This window comes from Lithobates pipiens, unplaced genomic scaffold (assembly GCF_037356315.1).
Source record: "Lithobates pipiens isolate NorthernLeopardFrog02 unplaced genomic scaffold, aLitPip1_a1.2 Scaffold_18, whole genome shotgun sequence".
In the NCBI taxonomy this organism is placed as follows: domain Eukaryota; kingdom Metazoa; phylum Chordata; class Amphibia; order Anura; family Ranidae; genus Lithobates; species Lithobates pipiens.
Genome location: NW_027507758.1, coordinates 146,156,016 through 146,172,569, shown reverse-complemented (window position 1 = coordinate 146,172,569; position 16,554 = coordinate 146,156,016).

Sequence of the window (16,554 nt, the reverse complement as noted above, 5' to 3'; positions counted from 1 at the left end):
CACTGTTTTGACTCTACCTTGGGTCAAAACCCTCCTATATCCCCATGAATTATGAAGGTTGGCTAGTTTTCAGCCAAACTTAGCTAGCTGATGGATATACAGTATATATATATATATATATATATATATATATATACATGTATATATATATATATATATATATATATATATATATATATATATATATATATATATATATATATATATATATGTATATATATATATGTATATATATATATATGTATATATGTATATATATATATATATATATATATATATATATATATATATATATATATATATATATATATATATATATATATTTATTTATTTATTTTTAGTTTTAGTTTTTTAGATTGCTAATTAGATGTCATCTAGCTATGTAAAGAATATTATTTTTAATCTGTCTAATTTTTTATCAACTTTAGACAATATTTGGGATAAGATTTTTTAAAATAAAATCTTAAAAAACAAAAAATTGTGCACACAAAAGATTTAAAAAAAAAATGATACTTCATATCAAACGGTCAACAATGTTGTGGCAACTTAAAGGAAGTATCATTCTGGATACATCCCTGCCGCCTTGGTCCAGCCAACTATATTCAAACTATAACTTATAGATAAATCATTCTAAAAACTGTGAAGACACGTACAGCTCTGACAGCGATCCTATCAAAATATTGTGTTCTGAAGTCCTGCATTTCTATTAATGCTAACATATTTCTCATACTGAAAGCATACTGAGAAAAGATCTGCATGACATAATGCATCTGACATTTTAAGTATAGTAGATTTGTATGGTTGAGAGATGTTTCACATACAGTCCATGGACAAGCTAAAACATGCAATAATAAACTGGTATAATGTGTACTAAGTGATCAGTTAGAGCAATCCTTGTACACAGTTGTCAGAAACGAAGAGGATACCCTTTCCCAAAGGCTTCAATCTCCATATTTAGAATTTGAGTTGGCAAGCCTTCAGTTATGCATCTTAGGATAGTATAGTTGGCAATGTTCTCAGAACAGAAATAGCACGACATATCTTAGGATATAATAGAACACAGACGTCAAACTTACAAAGATAAAAATGTAACAAAAAAACAGACTAATGCAAATATTATTCAGCAGCGCTAGTGCGCGCACTAGAAATATTTACATTGTTTCTAAACATCTATATATTTTGACTTCATAAAGGCCCTTTCACAGAGGTGACCTTTGTTCCAGTCTGTTCTCGGAAATGAACAGGATGGATGAATGTCACCAATGGCCTACCTAGCATATCTGGCACCGGAGACTGATCATTTTTTTTATTATCCCATTACTTAAAAAAAATGATTTGCTGTAATAAAGCACAATGGGAGGGGCTTAAAGAGGGCGTGGTTAAATAAAACCTGGGCCTACTCATTGTGCAAACAAACACATATGTTATAGACCTTTTACCCACAAAGTATGCCCACATTACTTTGTCACAAGGAAGCATCTAGCAGACAGAACCTTAAACTTAGCACACTCATTTTTAAAAATATGAAACTATTGCCGTATATCTCCTTTTTTGCACACAGTTTACCTTAAAGTAAATGTAAACCCTCACATATACCCAGTGAAATGAACAGCCTCAGATGATACACAGAGATGAAACAAATCTCCATACTTAAGTTTTACGTGTATATCTGCTGTCTTCAGCTTTATATATTCTTTAGAAAGTTCAGATTGTGCTAGAAGATTTTCTCTTCCTGGTTAGCACTGCAGTGAAGCCTTGGGATGCAGCCAAGACAGCTAATTGGAGGAAAGGCACAGACCCCCTCTCCTCATAAGTAGATACTTTCAGAACTGTTCATTGAATCATTCAGCTCTATGCTAATCTATTTATACCATACTCCCCAACACAAAGCTCAGACTGCTTTTATCTCCTGTGTCAGCCCCTGAGGACCATCTCATCTCTGTGTTCTGAGAATCACATCAACAATATGTTCTGGGGACCTTCCCATCTATGTGTCCTGTGGAGCATCTTAACAGTGTGTCTAGTGGAACACCTCAACAATTTGTTTTCCAGACCATCTCGTCTCTGCACCCTGTAGAAAATCTTATCCCTGCACATTACAGAACATTTTGTCTCTATGAAATGCAGACAATATCATCTCTGTGTCCTAGGGAACATCTTAACAATACAGCCTACAGAACACCTAGTCTCTGCATCCTGGGGACCATCTCATCTCTGCACCTTGAGTAACAACAATGCGTCCTATGGAACATTCCAATAATACGCCATGGGGAAGATTTCAACTCTGTGCTCTGCAGAACTTGTTGGCTCTGCACCCTGTAGACAATATCATTCCTGCTACCTGCAGGATGCGCCCTGCAGAACATCTCATCTCTGCACCCTGGGAACCATCTTGACAATGCTTTCTGTGGAACATGTCATCTTTGTGCCCTAAAGACCACCTTGTTTTTATGCCTTGAGTAACATTGTGTCTTATGGATTGTCTTGATAATTCACCCTGAAGAACTTATCTCTGCGTCCTGTGGAACATATCCTCCCTGCTCCCTTGGGAACATCTTGAAAATGTGCCCTACTGAACATCTCACCTGTGAACCCTGGGGACAATCTTGGAAATGCAACCTGTGCAACATTTTGTCTCTGAGCCCTGTGGAGCATCTCAACGATGCACCCTGGGGAACATGTCATCTTTGTTCCCTAAGTAACCTCACATCTCTCAACCTGAAGTAACAAAAGCAATGCACCCTGCAGAATATCTAATCTCTGCAGGACACAGGCAATGCACCCTGCAGAATCTCTGCTCCTTAGGGAACAATCTCTTAGGGAAATTGTTATATCCTCTGTGTTGTGAGAGACACAAGACTCTGGTCTGGAACAATGGATGTTTATTTCAGTACTCACTGTACACTGCAACAGCATCTCAGGACAGTACATCTTATTATATCTTACATGTGTCCAAGATGGCTACTATACCCCTTGACCCTTGTCATCACTCCTGGGTGGAGCCAGCCTTAAAGTGGCAGTACATGTGGAACCCTTCAGGTATAACACCTTCCATCCATCCCTGAAAGACATTTTGTGCTCTATAAACTATTACTACCTTGTCTCTTCCCATAATTATCTAATTTATAAAACCCTACTAAGCACACTGATATAAAGTTACTTATGAAAACACACACATTGCTGCTAGTAAAACACTATCTTATTTATTTCCCATTAAATTAGGAAAAGCTAACATAAAGTAGTAAAAGGACATTACAATATCACGCAGCTTATATTCAGAACATACAATACAATAATATGAAAGATACTTATCACACGGTCCTCTGCGAGGCTTTGCTGCATCGGCTAGGCTCAGACCAGGACAGGGCCTTCACCATGAGGTTTAGGCCGGAGCCATCTCCCAAAGTAGGCCGAGTCACCACATGGCAGGGTCTCACAGCAAACAGAAAACATTGTCTGTGTGTGAGCCTTTTCATACAAACATACACACCCACTCGTAGCCACCCCCATTTGCCTTCCATCCAATAGATTTCGCCAAGAGGCATTCCTTCACATGTATGTCCATTCTTCAGGAAGCATGCTGTATTGTCCACTATTGATCAGTGTTTTCAACGATGAGCCACCCAGCTTGATTTTACTCCCTTTGAAGCCTGCAACCACACACACATCACAGCAGGGGGGGTCCGAGTCCAGCTATTGTTCTTCTGATTACAAAGCTTTCATGTGCTTCATTCATTTGAGGCTAAGTGGCTACCTCAAAAATGAACAAATACCATAAGTATTATATGAATTCAATCCAACATATGCCGCTTTGCGCCTGAATGGCGCATACCACCCCTCTTTAGACACGGTTCCTATTAAACAGTCCATAACTGTCCTAACGTGTGTGGCTCCCCAACATGTGTTTCTGAACCAGTACCTATGGAACAGTCCTTAGCTGTGTAATGTGTTGTGGTTTTCAACATGTGCTTCAGAAACAGCTCCCGTGGAACAATCCATAATGGTCTTACCGTATTGTGTTTTTCAACATGTGCAGAAACAGGTTCTATGGAGCAGCCCATAATTGTGTTACCGTGTGGTGCTTCCCAACACGTGCCGCTTTGCCACTGAGTGATACACCACCATCATTCTTCAGCGACAGCTTCCATGCCACCATTCTGGATCTTCGGTATCTTCAGGACGGCAATACGGGCAGGGGGTGTCCATTCACTCACCAGCACACATTCAGAGTAACATATCACCCAGCTTTCAGACCCAGAGTCTTGAGGAGGGCCTTTCTTGCCCATATTACTAGCCTACAATACCCATAGGTCACACTCTACCACAAACATAAATCAACTTATTACCATAATATATACATATATATGTATTACGCACCCCGCTCCCAACCTCCTATAACCTTTTACTGTAAATACGGGTCGGGATTAGGCAGGCTTGCTCGCAGCGGCGTTGCAGGGCTCTGACTTGGCAGCAATGTCTCCAATTTGTACACAGAGAGCTCACCGTCAAATCGTCCCTCAACTTGCATAGATAAATATCGCTTAACTACACATATAAGTTTACAACAATTACCAAACCCACACAATTCCACCCCTGTGCCTGGATTTCAGAGATCATGCCCATTGTATACCATGCACCTCTACCTACGGTTAGGTTCAAGGAACCCTCTAGTTCCATGACTAACACTACACCGGTATTCTTTAGGACAAAGAAACAAACTCGCCTATGTCCCTAATAATACCTGGGTGCCTTCTTCCCAGCAATGATCTCTCCATCCAGAACACAGAGAGAAATAACTTCCCAACATTACTCGTTCATCCCCACGTATTGACCTGGCATACAAAGGACATCATGGTCATGCTTCCGACAAAGGGAAATATCCACCTGCCTCCAGCGTTCATCTTCTCTGATCACATGTGTGATATAGCCTCAAATGCAACAAGATAGAATCCTCAGTCAGTAAGCCCATTGATGCCACCAAATATACAGACCGAGTCTGCACTTCTGTATATGGGAACATACAGCATAACACCTTTCACAATCCAACTTAGTAAAGCCCATACAGGCATTCGACCACTACTTTGGATTAGTGTAAGCAATGTGTTTTGGCAAAATCTTACTGAGCGGTGATGCTAACTCATCAGGCCACTGCCCCTCATACAGAGACGGTACAATCAGCTTGATGTTGGCTGATATTTCCACCTGCCACAGAGTGCGCGCCAGAGCCAATGACATGTTTCTGTCCTCTCTACCAACCTCTCAACATGGTTGACAAAATCCGGAGCCATTCTAATCTGAGTGTTTCTGTGACTTCATTGAATGTTATTAAAGATGCCACCAATCTCCTGGGTTAACAAAGTCACGCTCCTTCTCAGAAGCTATGGCTGTGAGTTTGTTTCTCAGGAGGCTGATGTCCCCTCCATTAACACCACCCATCCCAGCTATGGTCCCCCCCCCCCAATATAGTGCTGAATACATCCCTCTTCTTTCGGGTTACTCCTCAGAAATAAGCATCCTGCATGGATCTCATTCTCTGGGAGTAAGTCACTGGTGCAATGACCGCACTTGATTCAGTGTATACTCAGCACATATAGGGTGGTAGTTTTTTTTTTTTTTTTTCAACCACTGTGAGATGTTGCAGCGCCATGTGGTGAAGTCCTATGGTACCCTGGTAGCCAGCGTTTGCTCCCTTTATTTTAACGGAGCATGCTCCTGTGTGTATTCACTGGCATTATCTGTGCAGGGTTTCAACCTCTCAGGTGAGACATCAACCAGGCGTATCTTCCCCATGTCTAGTTCTGGTGTCCCGCATGTCCAGTAACCGAAAGCTTCTCTCTAGGACCGCTAGGATTGAGACACCACCCCTACGAGGATGTTTTCACCCCATTGATGTGTCACCTGGCACCCTTTAGTCTGACCAACAGCTACCTTATTATGCATAAGCGCCAGCCTGCCTCCTGGGTACCTGCACCATATTAACTCTGTTACATCAATACATGTCATATATTAAAACCTTTCTTCTTTCAATTCCTCCTTCCAACAAAAAAAAACACATATTTTACATTTTCATGTTTTGACGGATTGGATGTGTCATAATTCTTCCCCAACCTCCAACCCATTGCACATGTATAAATAACATGTTTGCATTCATCAGGAGAAACTTCAGCAAAAATATTTCACAAGTTCTCTTGCTAGGCACAGTCTTTCAGATTCAGCATTAGCACCAAATTGTCCATACGAAAAAACAGGTATTAATCTGAATCTTTCAGTTTTCCTTCTCTCCTGATGTTTATCGGAACTAATTTGTGGTATGGTGTGGCACAGACAAACTGCCAACCAGATGATCATCTGTCATCCATGTTCCAGAAGCCTCTCCAATTCTCGCCCCACTTGGATTCTGGAAGTGAAAAACAAGCGCAGTATCAAATTCTTATCCACAATATCTGCTCGCTTACCATGTTTACTTATAGTTCCCTCCTTGGAGCCTAGGATCTCAGCATTCCTGGCTTCTGCAACTCTGACCAAACTATCCAACCAACCATGACCTCTTTAGGCTACACCCACTGTAAAATGGATCCCCATGGTATGATCAAAAAATGTTTAAAATTGAACGTCAGTGTTGCTTCTCAAAAACTTCAAATTTTACAAGCTAAAAAAACAATGTATCTATCTGTATCTTTACGATGTATGCACTACCCCCTTTCAGGTGACTGGTTCTAACTGAGGGCATTGTCAATTCCCCCCCTTTCAGGTGGATTAGACCTACTACTTTTCCACCTGAATAAAAATATAACTAAAATAGTGGACTAAACCAATATCAAACAAAAAAATTTTACAAGAAAAAAAAAAAAATTTAAAATCTGGCCATGATCACACAGATAACATGACAAGACAACCACCATACAACAATGACAAACACTCAACTTTTAGTTGACGACATCCATGGACTTTTCTCCTGAGGAGCGTGCTCATTCCAATCTGAAATACAATTAGTTAATGGGGAAAACGAAAAACAAAAACAAAACAAAGCATATGTATCTCATCACAACACTGTAGCTTCATTTATATCCTTTTTAGTACTATTTATTTTTCATTGTTTGCAAACAATTACTAACTACTGAGCTCATGGTACCATGTGATAATCGATTATGCATTTACAATAACCTAACCCATGTTCTGCTATATTTTACCACTGTTGTTATCACTTTGACAGACCTGCAAACAAACACAAATGTTAGTATCTAAAGCCGTTTAACTTCTTCCATGGTCTGGAAAAAAAACACAAAGACAGTGATTACACACAATTATCATGACAATTGACTTTTTAAGTCCCCAAAGCTTTTCCCATTAATGCAATATAGTTGCCATACCTTGCTATACTACGCCGTGGTATTGGAAATCTTTGCCATATTACTCAAGAAAAATGTCAATGCCATTAGAGTCCAATTACATACAAGCCAAAATGGTAGATTAGCCCAGGGCGCAAATATTGGAATGTTCATCCAGTCTTGTTGCTGGCTGTGCTTAGGGTGTGAACTGTCATTTCTTATCTCTCCTTCAGAACTGTGTAATCTGTCCTGGCTGCTATCTTTCATATCAGGCCTTTGAGTTACGCTGTCCCTGTCCTGGGTGGGGGTTTTCATTGTAGGTACCTGTATTTCTGGGGTTTCCTGTTCCATGCTAGCAATTTTAAGGGCTTTATGAAATCTATGTCTATGCCTATTCCATTTACAATGTCTGAACTTTCTCTGCCTTCCTGTACCTCTGCTTATTACGGATACATCTGCCTTTGACCCATACTCCCTTTCCCTGGACTCTTGACAGAAGTCTCTGAGGATATTGACAAAATTTTGGTAGGATCTAGCATTCCTCAGAGCCATTCTAGTGGGATAGCTTACATAACACTTATTGGCCATTGAGTATATGAAACTTGCATCGTCCTCCAATAAGTCAGGACAGTTGAACACTTTCATATACAATGCAAGATACTCACTGCAGAACAAAATTGGGTCATCTCCTCTCCTAAATTTCATTCGTTGCAAATCACTCATACCATTATCACGACTGTCCACAATACGCTGCAACTCTTTCCTCCGCACCTCTGCATCTGCTACGTTATCATTAACTTGTGCCGATAACTGACCTACCAAAGGTCCTGGTAGCCATGCTTTCAGAAGAGAGCATGCATCCTCATTACTCAAATGGAATTTAACTACTAGAGCTTCAAATTTATTGGACAGACTCATTGGTGATTTCAGGGCATTAAATTCACCCAAAATCTGGCACAAAGTAAGTCTCTCTTGGATTGTAATCAAACTCTCATTCTGCCTTGAAGCTATAGGTGCCATAGCAGACTGTGTTTCATCACGGCCCTTCTCCTCATTGATTGTGCAGATATCGGCCAATTGGCATGTTCCTTTGTGCTCATTGAGCGATACCATAACTTTCTCTGTAGTAAGAAGCTGGGAGCGTACATTTGCTAATTCTCTTTCTAAAGACATAACCAACTCTTCCATCTCTGACAACTTCATTCGCAATGACTCTAAAACTTTGCTCTTCATATTACAGTCCATGCTGTAACTGTGGAGCTGTTCTTGTAGTTCACCGTTTCTCTCTGACAAATCTCCTGCTTTCGCCCGCAATTCATCCATCTCATCACTGGAGGCTGTTGCAATCTTTAGAAGGTTTTCACTGACTTTTGCTATGTCCTCACCCAGATGCCTCCTCTCTACTTCCCACTTCCCCCCCCATTTGCTCAGATATAACTTTAATTCTGAGCAAAACTGCAATTTCATTAGCCAACTTTTCTTTCTTAACTTTTTTTTAGCTGTTTGCCCGATAATCTGCTATTATGTTGCTGACACTGAGATAATAGAATCTTATACTGGCTTTCAAGAGTTTCATCTGCACATGAATGGTAACTGGCAGAGGCATACTTTTTAACATATGTATACACAAGTTCCATTTCACAACCATACAATCCACACAATACACACTTCTATTTGTACTAACGTACCAACACTGCATTGAGTACTAAATCCAACTCAATTATCGTTAGCTCTTACAACTCACACAAAACAAAAACAAATCGCTCTTCTAGCATTCACTATTCTTAATTCGTTACCACTTTTACCTGATATCATTCAAAACAATTCAATTTTTGCCTATCCATAGTACAGACTCACCACACTTATTGTGGCATTATCAGCTGCCTTGTACCTGAGCACTTCTGTCCTGTAAGTTCTATGCAGCTTTTAGGATTGCCACATGTTATCTGGGGTGCCAAATGAAAGACATTTTGTGCTCTATAAACTATTACTACCTTGTCTCTTCCCATAATTATCTAATTTATAAAACCCTACTAAGCACACTGATATAAAGTTACTTATGAAAACACACACATTGCTGCTAGTAAAACACTATCTTATTTATTTCCCATTAAATTAGGAAAAGCTAACATAAAGTAGTAAAAGGACATTACAATATCACGCAGCTTACATTCAGAACATACAATACAATAATATGAAAGATACTTATCACACGGTCCTCTGCGAGGCTTTGCTGCATCGGCTAGGCTCAGACCAGGACAGGGCCTTCACCATGAGGTTTAGGCCGGAGCCATCTCCCAAAGTAGGCCGAGTCACCACATGGCAGGGTCTCACAGCAAAAAGAAAACATTGTCTGTGTGTGAGCCTTTTCATACAAACATACACACCCACTCGTAGCCACCCCCATTTGCCTTCCATCCAATAGATTTCGCCAAGAGGCATTCCTTCACATGTATGTCCATTCTTCAGGAAGCATGCTGTATTGTCCACTATTGATCAGTGTTTTCAACGATGAGCCACCCAGCTTGATTTTACTCCCTTTGAAGCCTGCAACCACACACATCACAGCAGGGGGGGTCCGAGTCCAGCTATTGTTCTTCTGATTACAAAGCTTTCATGTGCTTCATTCATTTGAGGCTAAGTGGCTACCTCAACAATGAACAAATACCATAAGTATTATATGAATTCAATCCAACAATCCCTAAAAAAATAAATAAAATAAAAAACAACAAAACGAGAAAAGGCACAAAACATTAACTAATAACTGTCCAATAACAGTCCTCCAAGCACAGGAGATGCACAGGACTTTTCCTGCATCCAGATGTGAGAGCAAGATTCCAGGGAAAGTTGCGGCGATACAATGTCATTGGATCACTTTCGGCGGCCCCGGCGAAAGTCTCGTAACCGGTCTTGAAGCTGAAACCGGTCAGGAGGGCGACAGTGTCGTTGAGGGCGGGCAGCCATTGACTCGGGATCGGAGGAAACAGGGTCAGCCGGAATGGGCACCGGCGGTGCCAAGAAGGGATCCCCCAGTTCAGTTGGTGAACCAACCTCCGGACCAGGGCTGGAGGGCTCTGTTGGAGCCGAGTTCAAAAGTTCAGAGTCTGCCCAATCATCAGTTCCCGTGCATTCTGATCCGCTGGGAGCAGTTCCTTGCAACACTGGTGGTTCAGCCGGCGTCAGGGATTCATGCAGTTGAAAATGAGGACGCAGTTGGTCTGCATGCCTTCTGCAAATGGAACCATCTTCCAGGCAGACCCTATACATCTTGGGTCCCAAAGTCTCTGCAATGACAGCAGGAAGCCAACAGGTGTTGGAAGTCCCATGCCTTTTGTTGGGCTGTGAATCGGGGGATCTCATGGTGTTTGACCATCTTGTCCTGGGACTGCAGTACATGTTCCTGGACTGTTTGAGGGCGGAGCATGTCCAAAACAGTCCATGGCTGCCGACCCAGAAGGAGTTCTGCTGGAGTTTTCCCAGTGGTTGCATGCGGTGTGTTTCTGTAAGCAGAAAGGAAGGAGTCCAGCTGCTGGGGTGACAGGGACTGTTGTTTACTTGTAGCCACTGTAGCTTTGAAATAGCATTTAAAAGTCTGCACAAACCGCTCTGCTTGACCATTTGTAGCTGGGTGGTAAGGTGCGGTGAACTTGTGCTTGATGTTGTGGGCAGTCAAGAAACGCTGAAACTCCTGACTGGTGAATTGTGCACCATTGTTGTGACGATTTCTCTGGGGTATCCAAATGTAGCAGCGAGATGTAACAGTATGAACAGAATGTGTCTCCGGAGGGTCTGTGGAATGATCACTCGGTCTCCCCATAAAACACAGTTACCAGCCACAGTTAATTCCATACGCCTACGGAAATAAGGTTCATAATCCTGTGTGACGGTTGCAGGCCAACCGGACCGTACCCAGGCGAGTATTGTTTTTAGAAAGGTATCCTTGGCTGTATGGGCTGCTATCTCCCCAGAAGACAAGAAGGACAGGCTGGTGTAACCACAACTCTTGACCGGTGGAGAGGAGTCCATTGACCTCCCTGTCAGTCGGGACATTGCGTCCGCATTAGCATTGGCATCATGACCGCGATACTGGATTTTATAATTGTACGCTCCCAAGAACAGGGCATAGCATTGGAGGCGGGCTGCAGTAGTCTGAGAGATGCCTTTGTCAGGGCTAAAGATCTGAAGGAGTGGTTTATGGTCTGTCAGTATGGTGAATTCCCTACCATACAGGTAAAGATGAAACTTCTTAATTGCCCATATCAGCGCAAGAGCCTCTTTGTCAATGTGTGAGTAATTGCTTTCTGCTTTTGTCAAAGACCTGGAGGCAAATGCCACTGGTTTTTCTGACCCATCTGGTAAGATGTGAGACAGTACAGCCCCCAGACCATAGGGTGAGGCATCACAAGCCAAGGTCAGAGGCTTCTGGAGGTCATAGTGAACAAGCATGCGTGACGCCAACAGCTTCCACTTAGAGACTTCAAAAGCGCGTTGGCATGCGGCCGACCAGTCCCATCTGGAGTGTTTCTCCAAAAGCTTGTTCAACGGAAACAAGGTGTGTGCCAGATCTGGCAGAAATGTGTGGTAATAGTTCAGCAAGCCAAGGTATGATCGCAGCTGCTGGACATTGGTTGGGCCAGGAGCTTTGACTAAGGCATCAACCTTGGCTTCTGTGGTGTGTATACCGTCTGCATCCACAAGGTGGCCACAAAACTCCAATTTAGGCACCATGAATTGGCATTTTGCTAAGTTCACTTTCAGACCCTGCTCTTGGATTCTTTCCAACACAAGCTCCACGTTTCGCTTGTGTTCCTGGTCCGTCCATCCTGTGATGAGCATGTCATCTAACAGGCACTGCGTGAAAGGAATGTCCGCCAAAATCTCATCCATCTTCCGTTGCCAAATGGCTGGGGCAGAGGCTACACCAAACACCATCCGATTGTACTCATACAGTTCCTTGTGGGTGTTGATGGTCAGAAACTTGCGGAAAGAAGGATGGGCCTCAAACTGTAAATATGCTTGTTTGAGATCAAGCTTAGTGAACTTTTGACCCCCTGCAAGAGAGGCAAAAATGTCATCTACTCTGGGTAGAGGATACTGGTCTATTTCCAGTTGGGAGTTCAGTGCCATGCGGAAATCGCCACAAATGCGCAAGTCCCCATTCGCTTTCTTCACTGGTACAACAGGTGATGCCCACTCGCTGTGCTCTACCTTTGAGATGACACCTTGTTCCTCCAGCCGACTTAGTTCTGCCTCCACTCCTGCTCGGAGTGCGAAAGGTACTGTGCGAGCTTTGAAGAACTTAGGCTGGGCGTTGGGTTTCAGCTTGAGTCTCACACAGTCATGCTTTATTTTCCCCAACTGGTCATCAAAGATCTTTGGGAACCGCTGCTTCAGGGACACCACCCATCCCTCATTATCTCCTAATGGAATTGTCACAGTGTTACAGGGATTTATGGCGATGTCTGGCATACCAAAGTGAGCAATCCAGTCTCTCCCAAAGAGAGGGGGTCCCCCATTTTCTAGTATATATAATGGCAGTCTCTTTGTCTGACCCTTGTACAATACCTGCACTTTTGCATAACCCAGTGGGTGGAGTATGTGCTTTGAGTATGTCTGCAGTTTGATTGGCGTTGGGCGGACAGTTGTTCGGGTCTGAGGTTGTCTCCATTGTTTCTGAGTGATCACTGAAACTGCTGCTCCTGTGTCTACATCCATCTTTAGTCTCTTTCCCTCAATGGTTACCTCTACAGTCATTGCAGAGGGTGCTGAATGCATATGATGTATGTCTAATCTGTGGAGCACTTCCTCATCCTCTGACTCAGATGATGATGTATATCTTCCCACCATATAGGTCTTTGTCTTGGGGTTCAGAGGTTGTTTATCTTGCACCTTCTTGCTTCGGCAAACTCATTTCAGATGTCCTGTTTTACCACAATTATGATCCTTAAACCTGCAGACTTTGTGATCATGGTCTGTATTCCCACAACGGTAGCAAGCTGACCCCCGGCTTGGTGGAGGTCTGTATTTCCAGTTTGTGACTGTGGGCTTGACTGCTGTTCTGAAAACTTCCTGTTTCACCTCTTCCCTTCTGCCCTGGGGGTTCAATTGCTCTGTATCTCTCACAGCCATTTCCATCATTGAAGCTATCTCAATTGCCTTTGCAAGGGTAAGGTCTTTCTCTGTTAAAAGTCTCTTTTGGCTAGAGTCACAATTCAGTCCCATGACAAACTTATCTCTCAGTGCAGTAGGTAGGTACTCCCCAAAAGAACAGGTAGAGGCTAGTCTGCGAAGGGCGAGCACATAAGCTTTAATTTCTTCACCCGGCTGCTGCTGCCTCTGATAAAAACGAAATCTTTCTGCAATCTCTAGTGGTTTAGGCTGGAAGTGACCCTCTAACAGTGTCAGGAGCTCTGCCAATGTCTTAGTTGCTGGTTTTACAGGAAAAAGAAGATCCCTGAGAGTGTCATATGTCTGAGCACCGACCACTGTCAGAAAAACTGCTACTTGCCTTTCACCTGGGATGCCATTTGCACTGAAATACTGTTCCAGTCTCTCCACCCAGGAACTCCAGGATGTCTATTCTCCATCAAATTCACTTAATGTCCCAATCAATGACATTTTCCTGCTGGGATCTGTGATTGCTTTTATCCAGGTGACAATCCACAATGTCTTTGTCTCTCTCTCAGACTGATAGACACTTTGTAAATCCCATCCTCGTCGCCACTGTTATATCCTCTGTGTTGTGAGAGACACAAGACTCTGGTCTGGAACAATGGATGTTTATTTCAGTACTCACTGTACACTGCAACAGTATCTCAGGACAGTACATCTTATTATATCTTACATGTGTCCAAGATGGCTACTATACCCCTTGACCCTTGTCTTCACTCCTGGGTGGAGCCAGCCTTAAAGTGGCAGTACATGTGGAACCCTTCAGGTATAACAGAAATGTTCCTTAGAGAGCATTTCTGCACCCTCAGGAACATCTTGTCTTTGCAGCCTGGAGACAGTCTCAACAATACACCCTCCGGGGAACATCATGTCTGTCATGGTTATGCAATAGAGTTCATCTGCTTACCTGTCTCCATGTGTTCATTTCTAGAGACCAGCCGAGCCTCACCTGACTGCTTTTATAATCCATCCTCTGGCATGGCTCCACCTTAGCTCCTATCAGACTACTCTATATTAACCTGTGCACTGCTAGCCAATCCTGCTGATCAACCTTTGTGTGTTAGCTTCCTGTTACCTGCCGTGTGCTCTTCTACTGTTTTCCGTTACCGACTTTGGCGTGTCCTGACTATCCCTGTTTGCCTGTGATCCTGACCTTTTGGCGTGTCTCCGACTATTCTTGTCTGCTTGTGGCCCCGACCTTGGCTTTGTCCCTCACCATCCCTATCCTCCTGTTGCCTACTGTGGGTGTGAGCTGGGGGACCCTGGGGGTCGCGACCTGGAGCCAGTTGCAGCCAAGTCTATCCTCACCACTCGAGGCTCTGGTGAACACCTGCTGGCTCTTAGACTCCGCGCCCCAGGGAATCTTACGCTCTAACCCCAGTGGGATCCATCTTGGTGCTCTGGCGGCCCTGCCTTCCTATCCCCTTGATCCCTGTCCGCAGCAGTCAGCCGTAGGGTCCACAATCTTGCGGTGCACTCCTAAGCCCTACGGTGTGCATCTGTCACCTGGGCTCTAGGTGACCTGACAATGTCTCCATGTCTTAGGGACCCACTCAACAATACCCCCTGTGTCTCCGGAGCTTGTGGAGTGTCCTATCTCTATGCCTTAAGAAACATCTCTTGCTTGTGCCCTGAGTAATGACAATGAATCTTGCAGTCCATCCGTTCTCTCTGCCCTAAGGACTATCCAATCTCTTCAGCAAAAATAACTAAGAAACATTTACTCTCTGTACCCTGCATCTCAACATTGTGCCCTGCGGACCATTTTGACAATGAATCCTGTGGACCATCTTGTCTCTGTGCCCTGCTAACCATCTCATCTCTGTGTTTTGTAGACCAACTTATCTCTGTGCCCTGCAAACCATCCAGTTTATGCGCTCTTTGGGCCATATCAAAGCTTAATGATTTAGGTTCCTTGCTATTCAGGTCTACTGCTGGACTCTGAGCTCTACTTTCCCTACTGTGCTGAAAGGGGATTTTCTCATGATGCAAAACTCTGATGTGCATAGTGATATTGAGAGTTTCAAAGTGAACAGGAACCACGGCCAAAGTAGAGAAATCTATACAGACACCTAGAGAGGAATAGACAAGATGACAAAAGGAGTACCTTATTTTGGGGTCAAGGATTGTTTGATGAAGTCCTCGGCTGCTCTGGAGTCCATGTGTGTATGAAGTTAATGGCCCAGCAGATAGAAACAGGCAAGGTGAGATGATAGAAAGTGGTTCTGTGGAAATAAAGCAGATGACATTGGATCTCCCAGGGTGTGAAATCTCTTGATGGTGAAGGTGGATTTCACTGCATGATGGTACCAGGTCATAATCTTCAAGTCCATCCTATTCTAACATGTAGGAGGTAGAAGTGGAGTCAGACAAAGAAGATTTGGAAACAAGCCAAGAGTCAGGGTGGGCAGCAGGCAAGCAAAACTGAGAGGGAGAGCTGAGATTGGTACACAGAAAATCAAAACAGACAGGCAGTGGAGTCACCGAAGGGAGCACAGGGGCATATGATAAACATTACTCTGGCCCCAAAAGCTGGGATGGAGTAGCTTTATGTAGGCGTGTACCAATGAGCTTTTAGTACACGACAATGGCCAGGAAACTTGGAAAATGTTGTGGGCCAATGAGGAGAGGAAATTAGCAGTGCTAGATAAAGGAAGGTAAGTGCCAGAGGACCAACAGATTACAGGCCTGTCAGCATCGGCGCTTCCCTGTGCGTCTGCACGGTAGAACGGCGCACATGGGTGCGACGGGTTTGCACATACGGGTGCGCGAATTAACGGGTTCAGGCACACACATTATTGAGGATTGGCGCACACATGTGCGCGATGCGGCGCAGCGGCGGTGGGCGCGCATGCGCACGGCTATGCGCACAATGTAATTTCCCTGACAGGCCTATAAAAGGCAGCCTTATGTTCTGTGTCATTTCTGGTTTGTCTCTTCAGCTCCAGTGTTCCTGTGCCTTGCCTGTGTTTCCTGTGCCTACCCGTTGTGACCCAGACCGACCCGACTACTCTTGGACCTCTCCTGCATTTGACCCTTGGCTTGCCTCTCGAAC